Raw genomic sequence first — 19,943 nt, 5'->3', positions numbered from 1 at the left:
TAGAGTTCTCATGGTATGAACTACCATCTGTAAATCAAGCCTCTTTTTCTCCGAGGCTTAACACTTCATCTACTGGGGGTGCTTCTTCAACTAACTTCAGTTCAGTTTCTGGAAGTGGGCATTCATGCTCCTCTCCTTCCGTCAGGAGAGCATATGGTAACATCATTGTTTGTTTATTTTCATAAGTAACATTTCTGCTAGTTAACATCAAGGTCCATTGGACCATCCTGGTATTTGATACTCCTTAAATAAATAAAATAATAAATTAAATATTTTATTTCCCCTGCAATTTTCCTGATAAAATATACTTCAGGGGAGTGAGGTGGGTATTATAATAGGGGCTCTGCCGGTAGTCAAAGCAAAAGCTTCAATGGCCCACACAGCAGCTAAACATTCTCTTTCACAGATCCCAAACTGTTGCTCCATAGGGGTTAATCTCCTAGACTCGTATGCTACCGGTATTAACTTCCTGTCAATTTCCTGCATTAATATCGCCGCTAGACTTCGTTGGGTTGCTGCCAACTTAATCACAAACGGCTTGTTTATTTCTGGGAATTTCAATGCTGGAGCTTGCATCAAGGCTTGTTTTAATTAGAGAGCTTTCTCTTGTTCAGGCCCCCACTCCCATTCTTTCTTTTTTAGTAAATGCCACAAGGGTCCAGTTATAGTGGCAAAATTCCAGATGTGTTTCCTTAAATAGTTAAGCCCTCCTAACATCACCCTCAACGCATGAGACTCCTCTGGCCTTGGTAAATTAATTAATGATTGCACCTTTTGTTCATCTACCTGAATCCCTTGTTCCCTTAGGGTCTCTTGACCCCCTCGCAGATGTTCTCCGTACCAAATATCATTGGAATCCAAATCCAAATCTCTCTTTTTGACACACAGCCTTAACTTGCAGCTCCTGTATTTTCATTGGCTTTTTCAATGTTGCTATATTTTTCTGGCACCAACTGTGAGAAACGCTTGCGATCTCCTCTTCCTTTTCCTTAGTCAAATCCCGAATTAACTGTTTCATTCCTATCACTTGATATTAAAGCAGACAAAGATAAATTAGACTCCTTTTCCCATTCTATCATTCTTTTCTCCAATTCCCTATTTTGTTTCCACATTTGTTCTAACTGAGTTTGCATTATCTGTGCCTGCCTTACTTCCCATTCCAAATTTTCCTGGCAAGTTTTAAAATTATCTTGTAATGTTTGTAACTCTGCACAGACTTCCACCTTACATGCAATTGCCTATTTTACAGTTTGCCACAACAGCCATATGAGGGCCCTTTGCTGGGGTGCCTCTTCCACCCCTTTACTTCTTTTCTTAAACAGTGTTTTAAACATTATTACACTAACACCACGTGGTATCTCCCCACGTGTTTTTTTCCTCTTCACAAATAAGGAGTCACCCTTATTAGTCTTAAATAAGGACTCCTCCCCCCCCCCCAATCTCGAAATCCGGCACCCCTTAATATCTCTCCACCCGCCGCATTCTCCACCACCTGTTGAGACCTCTATTGTGGGTCTCCTACAGGATGGAAAGCAAGCAGATACCGGACACAGTGTTGTTATATAATACTCTAAATGCTCTTTATTGATTACAAAACAAACCTTACTCCACATTCCCACCCCAAACATCCTATACCAGAGTCCAAAGGTCAGAATGGTCCCAGTGGCCAGTCGAGGTTCCTTCCATCAGGATAATATAAGATGCGGGGAGCCCGTGAAAACCACATCTATATCCACACGGGACTCTGGATCAATAAATGACTCCGATTTGCAGAAATCATAGGCACCCATTTATAGTTCATTCTGTTGCGTCATCGGTTCTTTGCCTGTGTTTACTAGGCCTTCTACCCACACAATTCCAAAGAGACAATCTTGGGCGGGCCACCATAATCCAAAGCATGTCATTTCCTCCAATTCTTATACAATTTTATATCAGTCCAGCGGGTCTTATTTCCTTTTCTGATGATTTTCCGTATTTTTCTCGGAACAAAAGATTGTTTTTGCACAGAGTTCTAATAGTCCTTGACCTTGCTTCAGTTGCTAACTTGCAACGCACACATTCATGTCAAGCATGTGTCATTCATACCAGGCCTCAATGACCTATAACATATAATCACAATGTATTTGAATATATATATATATCCAGGATGCCATGTCTGGCCGCCAGACGGGTGCCTCCATCCCCCTTGGAAGAGAGTCACCAACCACTGTTACATTTGCTCCTAGGAGCAGTGGCTGCAATCCTCCCAGCCTTGGGGGTACATGGCTTCTCCTCCATTACCTTTGGGGGTGATACAGCTATATTCTTGCTGGGATGCATGAAGGAAGACTACACCACACTCAGGAAGATGCTTAAAGAAATAGAGGATTAGGTGATCTTCAGTGGGATACTACCTGTCCCTAGAGGAGGAAAGTGAAGGTGAGACAGGTTTATGCAATCCTTCTGCCAGGTGGTGTCAGCAGCAACAAGGGCTGGGTTAAATATCTAGGGGTTCCTCTTCACAATACAAAACCAGTTCCAGCATCCACCCAGTAATCTGGGAAATTTTAACACCACGCTGGGTGCCTCTAAGAGTCAAAAGAACAGGAGTACTTGTGGCATCTTAGAGACTAACAAATTTATTTGAGCATAAGTTTTCGTGGGCTACAGCCCACTTCTTCAGATGCATAGAATGGAATATATAGTAAGGATATATATACATACAGACCATGAAAAGGTGGAAGTAGCCATATCAACTCTAAGAGGCTAATTAATTAAGATGAGCTATAATCAGCAGGTCTCTATTCAAACCTAAGTTAATGGTATCTAGTTTGCATATTAATTCAAGTTCAGCAGTTTCTCGTTGGAGTCTGTTTTTGAAGCTTTTCTGTTGCAAAATTGCCACCTTTAAGTCTGTTACTGAGTGACCAGAGAGGTTGAAGTGTTCTCCTACTGGTTTTTGAATGTTATGATTCCTGATATCAGATTTGTGTCCATTTATTCTTTTGCATAGAGACTGTCAGGTTTGGCCAATGTACATGGCAGAAGGGCATTGCTGGCACATGATGGCATATATCACATTGGTAGATGTGCAGGTGAATGAGCCCCTCATAGTATGCAAACTAGATACCATTAACTTAGGTTTGAATAGAGACTGGCTGAGTCATTACACAGATTGAATCTATTTCCTCATGTTAAGTATCCTCACACCTCTTGTCAACTGTCTGCAATGGCCCATCTTAATTATCACTACAAAAGTTTTTTTTTTCCCTCCTGCTGATTATAGCTCATCTTAATTAATTAGCCTCTTAGAGTTGATATGGCTACTTCCACCTTTTCATGGTCTGTATGTATATATCTCCTTACTATGTTCCATTCTATGCATCTGAAGAAGTGGGCTGTAGCCCACGAAAGCTTATGCTCAAATAAATTTGTTAGTCTCTAAGATGCCACAAGTACTCCTGTTTTTTGCAGATACAGACTAACACGGCTGATACTCTTAGGCCTGGTCTACACTAGGAGTTTATGTCGAATTTAGCACCGTTACATCGAATTAACTCTGCACCCGTCCACACCACGAAGCTATTTAGTTCGACATAGAGGTCTCTTAAATTCGACTTCTGTACTCCTCCCCAACGAGGGGAGTAGCGCTAAATTCGACATGGCCATGTCGAATTAGGCTAGGTGTGGATGGAAATTGACGGTAATAGCTCCGGGAGCTATCCCGCAGTGCACCACTCTGTTGACGCTCTGGACAGCAGTCCGAGCTCGGATGCTCTGACCAGCCACACAGGAAAAGCCCCAGGAAAATTTGAATTCCTTTTCCTGTCTGGCCAGTTTGAATCTCATTTCCTGTTTGGACATCGTGGCGAGCTCAGCAGCACTGGCAACAATGCAGAGCTCTCCAGCAGAGATGGCCATGCAATCTCAGAATAGAAAGAGGGCCCCAGCATGGACTGATCGGGAAGTCTTGGATCTGATCGCTGTGTGGGGCGATGAGTCCGTGCTTTCCAAGCTGCGATCGAAAAGACGGAATGCAAAGATCTACGAGAAGATCTCTAAAGCTATGGCAGAGAGAGGATACAGCCGGGATGCAACGCAGTGCCACGTGAAAATCAAGGAGCTGAGACAAGGCTACCAGAAGACCAAAGAGGCAAACGGACGCTCCGGATCCCAGCCCCAGACATCCCGTTTCTACGAGGCACTGCATTCCATCCTAGGTGCGGCCGCCACCACTACCCCACCAGTGACCGTGGACTCTGAGGATGGGATATTGTCGACAGCCAGTTCCTCGGAGATGTTAGCGGACGGGGAAGATGAGGAAGGAGATGAGGAGGACGAGGCAGTCGACAGCGCTTACAATGCTGATTTCCCCGACAGCCAGGATCTCTTCATCACCCTTACAGAGATCCCCTACCAACCGTCCCCAGGCGTTAACCCGGACACAGAATCAGGGGAAGGATCAGTCAGTAAGTGTTTTAAACATGTAAACATTTATTTTTAACAGAACAGGAATATTAACAATATGAACAATGGGTTTTTCATGATTAGTTTGCCCTAGACGCTTCACGTTTCAGTCCTTGGCAGTGCAACTACTGAAAAAAAAAATCTAACAATGTCCGGTTTAGCATGATTGGTTTGCCCTAGGCGCTCTACTGTTTAGTCCCTGCCAGTGCAGCTACAGTAAAATCTGGTCTATATGTCCAGGGATAGAGCAGAAATCCTCCTGGGACATCTCCACGAAGCTCTCCTGGAGGTAATTGGAAAGCCTTTGCATCAGGTTCCTGGGGAGAGCGGCCTTATTGGGTCCTCCGTGGTACGAAACGTTTCTGCGCCAGGAGACAAGCAAGTACTCCGGGATCATTGCCTTGCAGAGCATGGCAGCATACGGCCCTGGTCATTGCATGCTTTCCCGAAGCATCCTTTCTTTCTCCGTCTCTGAAATCCTCATCAGAGTGATGTCGCTCATGGTGACCTGCTTTGAATTAGGTAGGGGAATGTTAGTATTGGGACTGCTTGCCTGTTCCTTTACAGAACTGTAACCGGCGGCTTACAGCCACGCGGTGGAGGCGGGAGAGGGGCAGCATACAGGGATCTTTCCCTGGGACAGCCGCGAGGGGGTGGGACAGGGGCAGAGTTCATGCTTGCCGGATTGCTGGCAGCAGGGACTGGCATTGCTTTGAACGTGAAAGGAGGGCAGTGCTGTTATTAAAGTTTTAAGCAGCCACAAGTCTACGGCTTACCATGTCGGCCTGCTACACAAATTCCGCTGTCCTGCCCCGCTTCTCTGATCTGCACTGCAAGACCCCAGGCACTGAATGCGAAGGCCGAAAATTCGACCTTGTCCTGAGTGCGCATGTGATAGGTGCTGTGCATGGTCTTGTTCACAGAGAAAGACTACGTTCTTTGTTCACAACTAAATTTATCTTTCTGAGGAATTCACTCCCTTTTTCCCATCCCACAGCTGCGACTGTCTCCCGACCTAGCCTGGCATCACACTCCCAGAGGCTAGCGCAGATTAGGCGTAGGAAGAAGAGGACACGGGAGGACATGTTTTCGGAACTTATGGGCTGCTCCCAAGCCCAGGCAGCCCAGCAGACCCAGTGGAGGGAGAACTTGTCCCAAATGCACCGATCACACATGGAACGGGAGGAGAGGTGGCGGCAGGAAGACCAGCAGGCGACTCAAACGCTGCTTGGACTAATGAGGGAGCAAACGGACATGCTTCGGCGCCTTGTGGATGTTCTGCAGGACCGGAGGCAGGAGGACAGAGCCCCACTGCAATCTCTCTCTAACCGCCCTCCCCCACCACAAAGTCCCATACCCCCCTCACCCAAAGTCCCAAGAAGGAGGGGCGGCAGAGTCCGTGAAAACTCTCACTCCACCCCTGCAGACTGCTCAAGTACCAGAAGGCTCTCATTCCCCAAAATTTGATAAGTCCTTTCCTTCCCACCTCACCCAAGCCCCCGTCCCAGTTTCATCCCCCAGTTTCATGTGTAGTTGCTAATAAAAAATATGTTTCTGTTAATTACTGTTTCCATCATGTTCTTTTAGAGGAGAGTCTGTCTGAAGGGGGGGAAGGGGGTTGGTAATTGGACAGGACAGTCACCTTTACCAGGGTACAGAGGCGGGGGCAGGTTCAGCAGCAGGGCACACACACATTGCAGTCACTAGTTACCCTGGTCAGTCTGGGAGGTGGTTTTCATGTTCTGTGTGTGTGGGGGGGGGGGCTATGTGACTTTGTGGCGGGGGAGGGTGGTTAGAGATCTTATGTAGCGGTCCTTATCCTGGATCACAGAGCCACGCAGCAGGGGATCTGTAACCGTCCTCCCCCTGCCACAAAGTCACATAGCCCCCACACACAGAGTCCCGAACAGGAGGGGTGGCAGGCTCCGTTGAAACAACCAGTCCACCACTGCGGAGCCTGTCATTCCTGGAGTTTAGAAGCGTCCTTTGCATCACTACACTACACCCGCTCCCCACCACAGTCTGCGTCCCAGGTTCAACACTTTACCGAGAAAACAGTAATAAAGAAAACGGTGTTCATTAACAAAATTCAAGTGATTTTATTTTTAAACGTGTGTTGGAAGGGGGGGAACGCGGTGAACGGGGTATGTAACTGGAGAGGATAGTGAACATTTACTGGGTAAAGAAACGGGGGCAGGTTCAGCTTCTCTGTAAACAAACTTAATAGTCACAGGTTACCCTGCTCACTCAGGAACCTAGCTTTCAAAGCCTCCCGGATGCACAGCGCGTCCCGCTGGGCTCTTCTAATCGCCCGGCTGTCTGGCTGGGTGTAATCAGCAGCCAGGCTATTTGCCTCAACCTCCCACCCCGCCATAAAGGTCTCCCCCTTGCTCTCACACAGATTGTGGAGCACACAGCAAGCTGCAATAACAATGGGGATATTGGTTTCACTGAGATCACAGCGAGTCAGTAAGGTTCTCCATCTCCCCTTGAGACATCCAAAAGCACACTCCACCACCATTCTGCACTTGCTCAGCCGGTAGTTGAAGAGTTCTTTTTCAGTGTCCAGGGTGCCAGTATAGGGCTTCATGAGCCAGGGCATTAGCAGGTAGGCTGGGTCCCCGAGGACTATAGGCATCTCCACATCCAAGAGTTATTTTGTGGTCCGGGAAGTAAATACCTTCCTGCAGCCGTCTAAACAGACCAGAGTTCCTGAAAACACGAGCGTCATGAACCTTGCCTGGCCATCCGACGTTGATGTTTGTAAAACGTCCCCTATGGTCCACCAGTGCTTGCAGCACCATTGAAAAGTAGCCCTTTCGGTTAATGTACTGGCTGGCCTGGTGGTCCGGTCCCAGGATAGGGATGTGAGTTCCATCTATAGCCCCACCGCAGTTTGGGAATCCCATCACGGCGAAGCCATCTATGAGGACCTGCACGTTTCCCAGGGTCACTACCTTTGAGAGCAGTAGCTCAACGATTGCGTTGGCTACTTGCATGACAACAACCCCCACGGTAGATTTGCCCACACCAAAGTGGTTCGCGACTGACCGGTAGCTGTCCGGCGTTGCAAGCTTCCAGAGGGCTATGGCCACTCGCTTCTGGACAGTCAGGGCTGCTCGCATCCGGGTGTCATTGCGCTTCAGGGCAGGGGACAGCAACTCATAAAGTTCCATGAAAGTCCCCTTCCGCATGCGAAAGTTTCGCAGCCACTGTGATTCGTCCCAGACCTGCAGCACTATGCGGTCCCACCAGTCCGTGCTTGTTTCCCGTGCCCAGAATCACCATTCCACAACATCAACATGACCCATTGCCACCATGATGTCCTCAGCGCGGGGTCCCGTGCTTTGTGACAGGTCTGTGCCACTCTCAGACTTCAGGTCCTCACCGTGCTGCCATAGCCTCCTCGCCCGATTTCTCAGCATCTGCCTCTGGGAAAGGTGGATGATAAGGTGCGAGGTGTTGACAACGGCCATAACTGCAGCGATGGTCGCAGCGGGCTCCATGCTCGCAGTGCTGTGGCGTCCGCGCTGTCACTGACCAGAAAAGTGCGCGAACTGATTTCCCGCCGGCGCTTTCAGGCAGGGAGGGCGGGAGTGACGGTTGGATGACGACAGTTACCCAAAAGCACCCTCGACACATTTTTTTCCCCAGAAGGCATTGGGGGTTCGACCCAGAATTCCAATGGGCAGCGGGAACTGTGGGATAGCTGCCCACAGTGCACCGCTTCCAATGTCGACGCTTGCCCCGTTAGTGTGGACTCACAAAGTCGAATTACTGTCCTTAGTGTGGACACACACGTTCGACTTTGTAATATCGATTCCACATATTCGATTTAAGTAAAATCGAACTACTCTCGTAGTGTAGACATACCCTTAGATTTAAGAGTCAATACTTCCCCTCTGGCAAGCACTGAGTCTGTGTATAATGAAAGAAAAATGGTATTAAAAGGGAAAGGGAGCCCAGCATTAATTTGGGAAAACACCACAACCACAATTCTAAAGCATGTAATCATTAGTAAGCACCCACCCCACAGTACATTGGACAGTGTCCTTTTGCCTTAGTGTGAAAATCTAATGAACAAATGTCCCTTTAAGAACCCATTCCCCTTTTCCTCTGCTGCACCCCACTCACAGATGGCTGTCCTTGGTCAGCAAAGACTCAGAGGTGCATTCACGTGGGTTCATCTCCCATTCCTGAAAAGTGGGGGGGGCATCGAGCATTGCCTCTGCTGCTGCCACAGCCTCTGGAACTAGCTTGCTGCTGCTGCCGCCGCCATCTTTGCTGCTGTGGCCACTGTACTCTGCCACTGTTAGCCTGTGCTGCCACCAGCTGCTTGGTGCCACTGTTATCTCTGCCACTGCCTGCCACTCATTGCCATCTCTGGCACGGTTATCATTGCTGCTGCTGCTTACTGACACTTCTGCAATGCTGTGTTTGGAGGTTCCACCATGTAGCCCACCTCTCAGCGATTTCAGCTCTTAGTGATTTTACTGTGTAGTGAGGAACCTCACTGTCAGTGCAGCCTTTGCCCTCTTTCACTGCAACGCTGTCCCCACACCAGGTCTAAGGCTTAGCCTCTAGACCTGCTCATCAGTGATTTCAGATCTAGTAGTCAATGGACAGAGCTAAGAACTCTGTTGAGCCTGACCAGCTCTGTCTTTAAACACAGGAGAGAGGAGGGTCAGGTGGTGTCTAGGATTCTTTAAACAGAGTCCACACCACCAGGTGAAACACCTAACCCCATCCCCTCTGACTTTTACTGGGATTTGTTATCCCTAACCCTGGCTTAGCATGTGAGGTTCAGTTTAGGGTGACCCCCTCAATCAGGCCAGGCTAAGTATAGTTCTGCTTCCCTTTACTCATATAAAAAGGATAACATTTCTTTACCCCGCATTCAAATTTAAATTTTGAATATTTAAGCTAATGTTAAAATTATCTGTTACACAGGTTAAATAAAGAGTTTCTATACATCTGGGTAAAATGCTTAAATTATTCAAAAAGTACAAAGTTTGGTTTTAAAATGTCATACAATACATATACTACATAATCTGCAATATCCCAAATTAAGGTTAATAAATTCAATGATACAGTTTAAATATTGGCATCCAAATATTTGGATAAATCATTCATAACAAGTTATACTAAGAGTAGCTTGGGAAAGCAAATATAGCAATAAGTGTAGATTGGCCCTCAGTAATTGAGAATTTAGGATAGGTTGTCCCTCAATAAATACAAACCATTACAGAAGTATTTCAGTTATTTTTCCAACTTCACTTTTCAATGGCACTCTAGCTTATTTCTCCTGGTATTGACAATGTCCAGTGATGTGTTCTAAATTGAGGTCTCTTGACCACCTGATGGACTCTGACACCATGAGTCACCACGTCAGCAGAGCGTAGCGCTGACCAATTCCACATTCCTGAAACACTTACCATGCACCCAGGGGTCTGACGATCAGAGCATCCTAGTAACGAGCATGTGTTTGAACTTCATAACCCCTAGCTCTCAAGGCATCAGCCAGAGGGGTATATTTCTCCACCTTTCAAGCTCAGGCATCGGGGAAGGCTGGGGTCCTGATGTCACAGTTCCTTTTGACAACCACCACAAGGCTCTTCTTCTGTTCCTCATTAGTAATGACGATGTCCGGTCACAGTGAATAGTTCCAGCAATAGTGGAGTTCACAGTAACCTTCCCCTTGGGTGGCAGGATGGTTTTGACTAGGCGATCTTGGATGGCATTGTGGCACAGCTATTAGGCTCTGGAATGGGGCTTGCAGCTACGCAAAACATGGGGTAGCGTCTCATCAGAATAGCCCCATTTTCTGCATCGCTTGTCCCGATTCCCATGCCGGACAGTTCCATTCAGTGGGACACAATTGAATCAGGCCCTGTGGATGAAAGTGAATCATAACCCAAAACCAACCAAACTGATCACTTTGGCAAATCAGCTCTGTCCGCTGAACACTTAGGCAGAGTAGGTGTGTATATGCAAATATGGTCTGCTTCTGAAGTCTTTTCCCCCCACTTAATCACTACATGTCAAGGGAAAGCTCATTCAGATCCTGCTTATAATTCTGGTCAACAGATGGCTCAGGCAATGGTGTTACAAGAAAGGTTTTGGGATGTTCGACCACTAAGAGGCATTCATGTACACAGACTGTTCTCATGGGATGGACTATACCTGAGGAGGGAGGGAAGTAGAAATCTGAGATGGAGATTGGCAGGCCACAACACATCATTGTCTCTCTAGATTGGGACAATATTTGGCCTCAGGACTGGTCCCATACTTTCTGATCCCCTGATTCATGAAGAGCATGGAGATAGACCCTTCACCCCTTCCCTGCCTCAGTGGGATGAAGGGAGTGACTGAGGACAATTCCCTCAGGAATCTCAGTATCCATAGGTGAGAAGGGCTGATTCCCCAAGGATCCTCCTGTATTTCAGGGTATCCCCAGGAAGGAGCCAGTGAATCTTCTCTGAGGACCATCTCCTGGATTTCACAGTGGTTTGAGGCTGTCACTCCTCAAGTAGGCCTGGTGCCCTGTGATTAGTGCTCAACAGAACCATGCAGAGACCTGGACTGGCATCCCATCCCCTTCCCTCCATTCCCTGAAGGAAGAAAAGCCCCAACATTGTACTGCAGTAATTACCCTGGCCAAGTATGGCTCAAAGGAGTCCCAGCTGAGAGAACACAATGGAAATGTGGATCCTCCAGTCTCTCCTTTGCAGACTTCCCATAGGGATAAGGTAAAGTCCCCCCAGCCCCTACCCATTGTGCTCACCTCCAAGATGTACTGGAGCTTGTCTGTGATGTGAATTTCTTCCAGCAGACTCTTCAGAATGATATCCAGGTTCTCTGCACAGACATTGTGCAGAGCTTGTGAGAGGAGGAAAAGCAATGGGTCAGAGTCATGGAACCCGGGGCTCCGCTTGCCGTGGGATGATTAGGAGCACTGCCAGGTTTATAATGGTGCCAGTGATGCCATGGAGCCGGGCCCATGCTCATAAGGGCCCCCGGCCTGCTCCACGTGCACTGTGCCCCGAGACCTCACTGGCTCCCCTCCGCCCACCACTTGCTCCTCTTGGCCTGCCCACTGGCTGGCGGAGAGCTTCTCTCCTCTCCCTAGCCCCACCCCCTGCTCCTCTCTGCCCCCTGGCCAGACCCCAATGCACCTCCAGCTGCAGGCAGTCTCTACTTCCCACCACATGTGGGGCCCCACCGGTCTCCCTGGAGTTGAGCCACCTGGGACTGGTGCAGAAGCCTGGCCAGTCTCAGCTTGGTAGGGGTGGTGGTGGTGGGGAAAACACTCCCATCACTCCCGAGGGGCTGGAGCAATTCCCCACCCCAGGACCAGCCCTGGCTGTGCTGCCATCTCAGCCTGGCAGACAGTTGCCTCCCAGCAGAGCAGGGAGGCAGGGCGTGGGGGAGTGGGTCTCTGGAGTGTGGGGGGGGATGAGCTGTTAGGGGGTGGTGAAAATGTGTGTTGGAGTACTAGGGAGTGGGGGTTCTGTGTAGGGTGCTGGGCAGTTGTGGTGGGGCTGTGGGCAGGGGGCGCTGGGCAGAGGTGGTGTTGTGCATTTGTGGGGTGGGGGGAGTGGGGTGCTGGGCATAGTGGGTCCAGGGGGGCTCTGGCCATAGGGAGTTGAGGGGGGGTGTTGGGCTGTGTAGCACAGAATGGGCCCACCCCCAAGGAGAAGGGGCATGCTGGCAGCACAGGGCTGGGTGGGCCACTGTGCGTCTGGCAACTGCCAGTTTGTAAATCATGGCCTTGCACTGGTTCTGGGCAGAGCGGGGCAACCCATGCCATGCCCCATTGCCTCTGGCTGGCCCCTTGCTCTGGGGACTGACTTCCCCATGACATGCACCATTGCCTCCATGGGGGCCCACAAAAGATTAATCTGGCCCTGATTAGGACTGTTCTGTGGGGAGCCTTGGGGAGACCCCAAATGCATATCCTGGCCTCTGCCATTCATATACTTCTGGGAGAAACTAGCAAGAGTTCATAGCAGGTTGACAGCTGGCTCTTCAATCCTTGCCCTTAGCAGTTCTCTACAGATGAACCGGTACACAAAAGGGTGTAGAACAGCCATGCTGCTAGGAATGGCAGCTGGGCTGCTTGGTAGAGACCAGGCACCAAAGCACAGAATGTGGAAGGAAGGAATTCCCCACAGAGGGTAATGTAATCTCCCCTGGAGGATGGATCCCTACCTGCAGCCTGTTCCCATCTCTGCACACCCACTCCTGTCTCAGCAGATGCATCTATACAAGGGAGCAGAGGTCTACTCCTGGGATGGAGGATTAGGATGACAATCTACCTGGATGCGGGTAGTGTCCTTCTCCATATCCATGGTGAAGACACTGTGAAGGGCAGCCTACAGGAGGTGGGATTCCAGCTAGAGCTGACTTCAGGAGGGAAAAAGGAGCCTGTATTAGACTCTGCAGAGCGGGAGTGGGACTGGCACTAAAATGGGCATGAAACTGCAGGGAAATAGGCACAGGCCAACAAGAATGGAAACTGAGGCACCAAGAGTAGAGTGACCTGGCCAAGGTCAGAGGGCTTGAATAGAACCTGTTCCCCTGCTCTCATTACTGGACCCTGCTGCCCCCCCAATATGGCCCCTATTGTGATAATCTCTCAAAGGCCACTATAATGTTGATGGATGAAATCACCTGTCCAACCAGGAGAGTGTGAAGTTTCCTACCGCCTCTGCCTGAACACGAGAACAACTATAACTAGGAGGTAACCCTGGTTAGGGAGGGGCAATAACTCCCAGATCTGGGCCTGAGTAGCATAAGAGTTGGGGAGCTGAGACAGGAGAGTCCCAGTATGTGAGGTTGCAAACAGCAACAATGGAGCACGAGGGGAGTGGATGGGTGTGTTGTGCAATGGCTGTTCCTCAATGGAGCTCCTATGACAGAGTGGATAAAAATTTATGATATTTTTGAAAAAAATTAAAGTTATTAAGAAAAATCCAATTTATTTTATTATTTAAAGTACAAGTTTTTTTAAATAAACCTCTTCAAAATAAAATCTGAATTTAATACAAAAACATTTAAGGCCTAAACTTACTTACTATAATCTCTTAAAACACATACACATATTTTATTTAAATATGCGCTGAATCTATATGCCTCTTTCAAAAACTGAGTTAAAGACTGCTCAGTAGATGGGCAGGATGATAACACAGCCCCATGTCTCCCACAGGATCTAGCGCTTAATACGTGACATGATCTATTGTGCCATATTTATAAAAGTTTGATGTCAAAAGTTAGATTTTTTTCCCCCCTGATGCTTTTTTTCCAACTTTTTCTATATAAACAAGGGGAAAATAAGCCATTGTTTGGCCTTTTTACTGTTGTACATGAAGGGCTGCTTGTGGATGTTTTCAACCTCCCAACATGTTTCAGTAACACATACATAGCCAAACTTCATAACTTCACATGAAACAATAGCACATACAATCCAACAAGATATTACTGTTTACCAGATCAAGACTTTGAGTCATTTGCTGGTACCACCAGCAGTGCTTCAAACAAACATACATCAAACAGTGGATTACCTGTATTACCTGCATCATCCAGTAAAACCACAGGTGAGTTCATAATCAGGACCAGCAAATTCCAGCAAGAAGCCATAGATGAAAAGATTGCTCGGTTCATTTTTGCAATGAATCTCCCTTTCATCTTGTTCAAAACAAACATTTCATTTCAATCATTATGACCAGGCTAAACTCCACCTGGCAGACCAGACACTGCTAGAAGGTTGCTCAATACAGTCTAGGAGAAGGAAATGGAAAGTGGGAAATTTGTTAATCTGAACCTTGATGGTTGGAGCAATATACACAATGATCCAGCAGTGTATGCTTGTGTGACAATGGGAGATGGGGTTGTCTATTTTACAGAAACAACTGATACATCAGGATATGCCCATAAAGGAGAATATTTAAAAGAAGTTGCAGTAAGAGCTATAACAAACTGTAAACAAAACTTCAAAAGTCAAGTGCCTAGGTATATCACAGATAATGCTGCAAATATAGCAAAGATTAGAAGAAATCTTTTAGCCACAGACTTAAGTACACTTCCAGGAATAAAGGAAAGTGTTGAAATTGCAAAATACTTCCATAACCGCTTTGCTTCAGCAAACAGGAGAATCCAAGACATACAATGGAATTCAGTGGTTTACTGTTTTGAACTCTTTATTAAGAACTAGCCTATTCTGATGGCAATTTGTTAAGAAAACCATGACAAAATAGATGGAACTATCACAGCCAAAGTAGTCAACATGGACTAAAGAGAAATATAGAAGATCTGTTTTGCGGATGCTGTTGAAATTTGGAAAGAACTGCAAGAGACATTGAAGAAATATCCAACAAAGTTAAATTGCAGTCAGTAAAAAAGCAGGTGGATCAAACACTTACTCCACCTTATTTTCTTGCCAGTATAGTATCAGAGTAGATGCTAAAGAAGATGCTGCTATGACATGGATATCTAATAATCATCCATCAATCATGTCAACCATCATAAATTTCAGGGCTGGGAATGAACCATTCAAGCAGTACATGTTTGTTGATGTTTAAAGGAAGTCACACCACTGAACTATGGAAGTCACTAGTGTGACACCGAACCCCATATTCTTCATAGAGATATTACTATGATACGATTATGGCACAACTATGATGTATTTTATGCAAGATAGGTCATGTAAGAGATCACTGGAAAGGTTATAATTTACTGAATATGATTATCCTACTTGTATGTGTAACCTTTGGGTGGGCTAGAGTTCACTTCATTGCCATTCTCCAGTGCCTAAAAAAAAACAACCCAGCTACTTTTCTATCAGAGATGGAGACCCAAAGTTCAGTCTCTAAAGATTTTCAGCAAGGATTGCACAGGGTCAACCTCCCCACATTCAAGTCCCAAAAGGAACTAAAATGAATTTAATTAAATAACTTTATAAAATCTTATGATAAAGAAACAAATTTTCTAATTTTACAGCATAGCATGGCTATTTTATAATCCCCAGACATTATCTTCACAGTTATACATAAACATAAATAAAGAAAATAAATTAAAATCTGAACAGTTCAGTCGCCACAGAAACACAGTGAGAAGAAACTGGGAGTTCCCAAAAGCTTAGGTTTAGTTCATCTAAGTCTCAGTTAGAGTCTTTGATCACCAAATCTATACAGTTTGCTGAGTCTAAAACATCTTCCCTCCACTTGCTTGTAGGAATCTTCAGTTGGAAACCATGCAGACTCTTCCTCTGCTGAAATCACTGCTAGTCAGTCAGCTAACCGATCAATCACTCAGTTAAGTCACAAGTGTATAGATGTAAAGAAAATCCTGTTACAAGAAAATATATAAATCTGAGAATAGCAAAATATAAATTACTCTTTCACCATTACTACATTTAAAGAAAAGTTGGTGAATCAGACTAGTTGATACAATTTAACTAGAACAGTTTGGCTAAAATCAAAACAACATTCAAAGCATATAATTAAAATAGAAGTTATTTTTCCCTACCAATTTCCCCTTGCTATATTTAGCATTGCCCATGCTTCCCTGTTAGAGGGTTACCAATATCACTAACCTGCTGCAAAATGCTTCAGAGTTAGGGACAACTGCCTGCTTTCTGCTCCTGGCAGGGCCGGCTCCAGGCACCAGCTTGTCAAGCAGGTGCTTGGGGCGGCCACTCTGGAGAGGGGCAGCACGTCCAGCTATTCGGCGGCAATTTGGCAGACGGTCCCTCACTCCCGCTCAGAGCGAAGGACCTCCTGCCGAATTGTCGCCACAGATCGCAATCGTGGCTTTTTTTTTTTTTGGGCTGCTTGGGAACCCCCAACCCCCTAATCCCACCTTGCCTCAGTGCCTACTGCCAGTCATCATTTAGCCCCGGTTCCCTGGGACAGCCTGCAGCCTGTAATGGCCACTCATCACTGGCGGGGGGGAGCGGGCGGGGTAGGACCTGCTGCCACTGCCTAGCCCCGGGCTGTCCCTTTGCAACCCCAATAACTGGTTTAGGCCCCGCACAAGGCCCTGCAGCCTGGGGAGTTGCCAGACTGGAGCTCCCCAGCCCCTCTTGCCTTTCCCCCAGCACTACCCTACCACAGGTCCCTGCTCAACTCCCAGGCAGCTAGGTCCTTCCTTCTCAAAAGCTAGAGAGGTAGTCTCCTATGCTCTGGGCTCACTGGCCTTTTATAGGGCCAGCTGCAACCTGATTGGGGCGTGGCCCCAGCTATGGCTGCCTTCCCCATCAGCCTAGCCATTTCTCACAGCCCCAGCCCTCTCCCAGGACTGGCTTTAACCCTTTCCGGGCCTGAACAGGTGACCACCCCGCTACAGGGGGCCTTCCTGAGGATGCTATAGACAGCCTCCAAGTTATGGCCACTGTGACACTACAGGGACATGTGACCAGGTCACCTGGTGCTGGACTCCATCTTGAGATACCAGTGTTTTTCCACTGACTGGCATGGGAACCAAGCTGTGAAACAAAGGGTTCCCACCATTTCCATATGCAAAAGCTATATATGGCAGGAGAGTGACATCATTGTGTTCATTCACTAACTCCCCACCCAAAGAGACTCTTGGAAAGACCTGAGGACAAAGACTAAACTGGGGGAAGTGTTGGACCCAGGCTAAAGGGATTCTTAGCCTGTGAAAAAAAAAACACCTGGGGATTCCAAGCTGTAAGTTAGTGCAGCTTGCCCCTCAAGAATCTGCAGCCTGCTGGTATCATCATTTAGGGTGAGAATTTGCTATTCATATCCAATCTCTTTAGTATATTAAACTTAGTTTGTGTGTTTTGTTTATTTGCTAGGTAATTTGCTTTGATCTGTTTGCTATCCCTTATAATCACTTAAAATCTATCTTTTGTAGTTAATAAACTTGTTTTTGCTTTGTCTAAAACCAGTGTGTGTGGAAATCATAACTTGGGGCAGAAAGCTGTTGTATATTTCCTCTCCACATTGAGGGAGGGGGCAAATTTCATGAGCTTACGCTGTACAGTTCCCTGTGCAGTGCAAGATGGTATATTTTTGGGTTTATATCCCAGGGGGGGGGTGTGCCTGAGTTCCTTAGCTGAAGGGGAAGTTCCTTAGCTGAAGCCTCCCCATGCAGAGCTGATCACAGCGTCTGTATGTAACTGCAGCTGGATGTGTCCCTACCTGTATGTATACTGATAAAATTGAAGGCTGGAGCCTGGGAGAGGGCTTGGCAGGCTAGTCACAGCAGTACAGTGTAAAGGGAGCCCAGGCTGGTGGGACAGGCAGACTCAGTGGTACCCCAGTTTCAGGTGGTTCCCCAGGGGGAATGTGTCACAACTAGCTAAGCACCTAGAACCAGAGTTTGTTGAAGTGCTAAACCAGCTTTTGACAGCAATTGCCTCTTCTGCATGCACAGAAAGAATATTTTCTTCATTTAGATTAATTCATTCAAAGTTGAGAAATCAATTGGGAATTGAAAAAGCAGGAAAAGTTTTTCTCTTCCAGTCTATGAGTAAAAACGAGGAGGGAGAGGATGAGATCTACTAGTTTTAAAAGTTTGAAGGACAGTCTGACCTCAAATAATCAACTTAATTCACTGACTACAGTTAATGCCTTTGTTCCTTTAATAAATAACGTAGTTGTAAATGTGAAACATGTTTTGATAAGAGAAGTTTATGTATCCAAGACAGTTAAGGTTGTTTTGTTCAATGAAATAAATTTTATATGTTGTTTTATGTCTTTAATTAAATTCCAGTTACCATCCTAAAGTAGCTTGACACAAATCATGAGCAAAAAGTTAATTATCTAGTAAACAAGCAATAAATCATTCAACATTTTCAAACCTACTAGAAATGCAAAATAAATAAGAATCTGAAAATATTAAAGCTATATAATTGCTTTAGCCACATGCTCACTACTTCACTTATCAATGAAAGTGGCTTTCTTGGTCGCCATCACATCCACAAGAAGAGTAAGCGACATAGGGGTGCTCATATCTCATCCTCCATACGCCATATTCTTCAAGGATAAAGTAACACTGAGACCACATCCTAAATTTATGCCCAAAATATCATCATTCCACCTCAACCAACCGATCCATTTACCTACATTTTATCCAAAACCACATGCAAATGTACAAGAGTCTGTCCTATACACATTAGATAAAATGTTTCTCAGAAAATGCGGATTCATTGAAACCAAAATATTTTGCAGAACTGTGAGTTTTGAAAAAAAAATTCATGGGGAGGTTTCTGAGGACCAGGATGAAATTATTGGTGAAAACCAGACAAGGGGAGTAACATGTTTCAGAACAAGCAATAGTCTGGTGGTTAGAGCACTTGGATGAACATGGCAGAGCAGAAACATGAACCCACATCTCCCATATCCCAGGTGAGTACCTGGGCTACTGGCCACACTGAAGTGGGTTTTGCTTATTCTCTCTTGGAATTGTTCCACTTTATATAAATAATTAATATTCAGTGGCACAGGAATTTGAACCAGGGACACACACATCCCAGAGGAGTGTCCAAACCACCAGACTATTAACTTTTTGTGGTAGTGGAGGGGTGTCTTTTTCTCAAAAATAAATGTGAAAGGTCTCAGATTTTTCTCAGTGCAGGATGGGAAAACTATTTCCCAACCAGCTCTATCCAGGAGTCCTGACTTTCAAACTAACCAATACAGTTTTGCAATTTATACACATGAATGTTCCAAGTAAAGTACATTCAAATGAGCTGCAGCCCAAGAACTGTTCATAGAAACTATTCAGCAAGTATTTTGGAAGAACTGATACATTCGAGAGAATCAGGGACTGCTCACAGACAATTAAAATTGAGAAGGCAGCAAAAATCATCAAATCAGGTAATGATTTGTTATGAATTATTTGCTTCATCTTAAAAAAGAACAGATGGTTGCACACTTTGTTGTTAATGTAGGCCGAGCTTGTGGGTAGTGGGAGGGGCAGGAATCCAGTCTCTATCCCTCCACCCATAGCAAATATATAGGATACTGCCATTAAACCTACATTTTATTGGTAAGTCATCTAAGTCGCTCCCTCTTCTTCTTCGTTTCTTTGTTGTCCTATCAGTTTCAGATCAACAACTTCCACTTGGCAGTGCCTGTGTGGTTATGCAGGCAGAGAAGCCTGAGCAATAACATTGTGACATCACAGGTTACTCAAGCAGTCATCACTCATTCTTTTCACTAATACTATCTTTAAACCCTAACCCTGCTGCCTGCTTTGGTCATCTCTCTTTGAAATCTGAAGTTTCATTTGGTAATTCATTTTAACCAATGGGATAGAAGTATGCAAATAACCTGAAGAGTGTGAGTAATAACTTGTATTAGTTACCTTGGCTTTCAAAGTGCTCCTCTGCTTGCAGCACCAAGTTCATTGGCACTGAGTGGAAATCAGGCTTTTCTGGTGTTCTGGTTTTCTAATTGTCACCACAATCAATAAGGTTCTTTCCACTGCTGTCTAGAACATTTCCTGACATTTTGGAATTGATCACA

Source organism: Emys orbicularis, chromosome 2, assembly GCF_028017835.1.
Source record: "Emys orbicularis isolate rEmyOrb1 chromosome 2, rEmyOrb1.hap1, whole genome shotgun sequence".
NCBI classification, from domain to species: Eukaryota; Metazoa; Chordata; order Testudines; family Emydidae; genus Emys; species Emys orbicularis.
The sequence above is the reverse complement of the archived record's forward strand: the minus strand, read 5'-3'. Positions refer to the sequence as shown.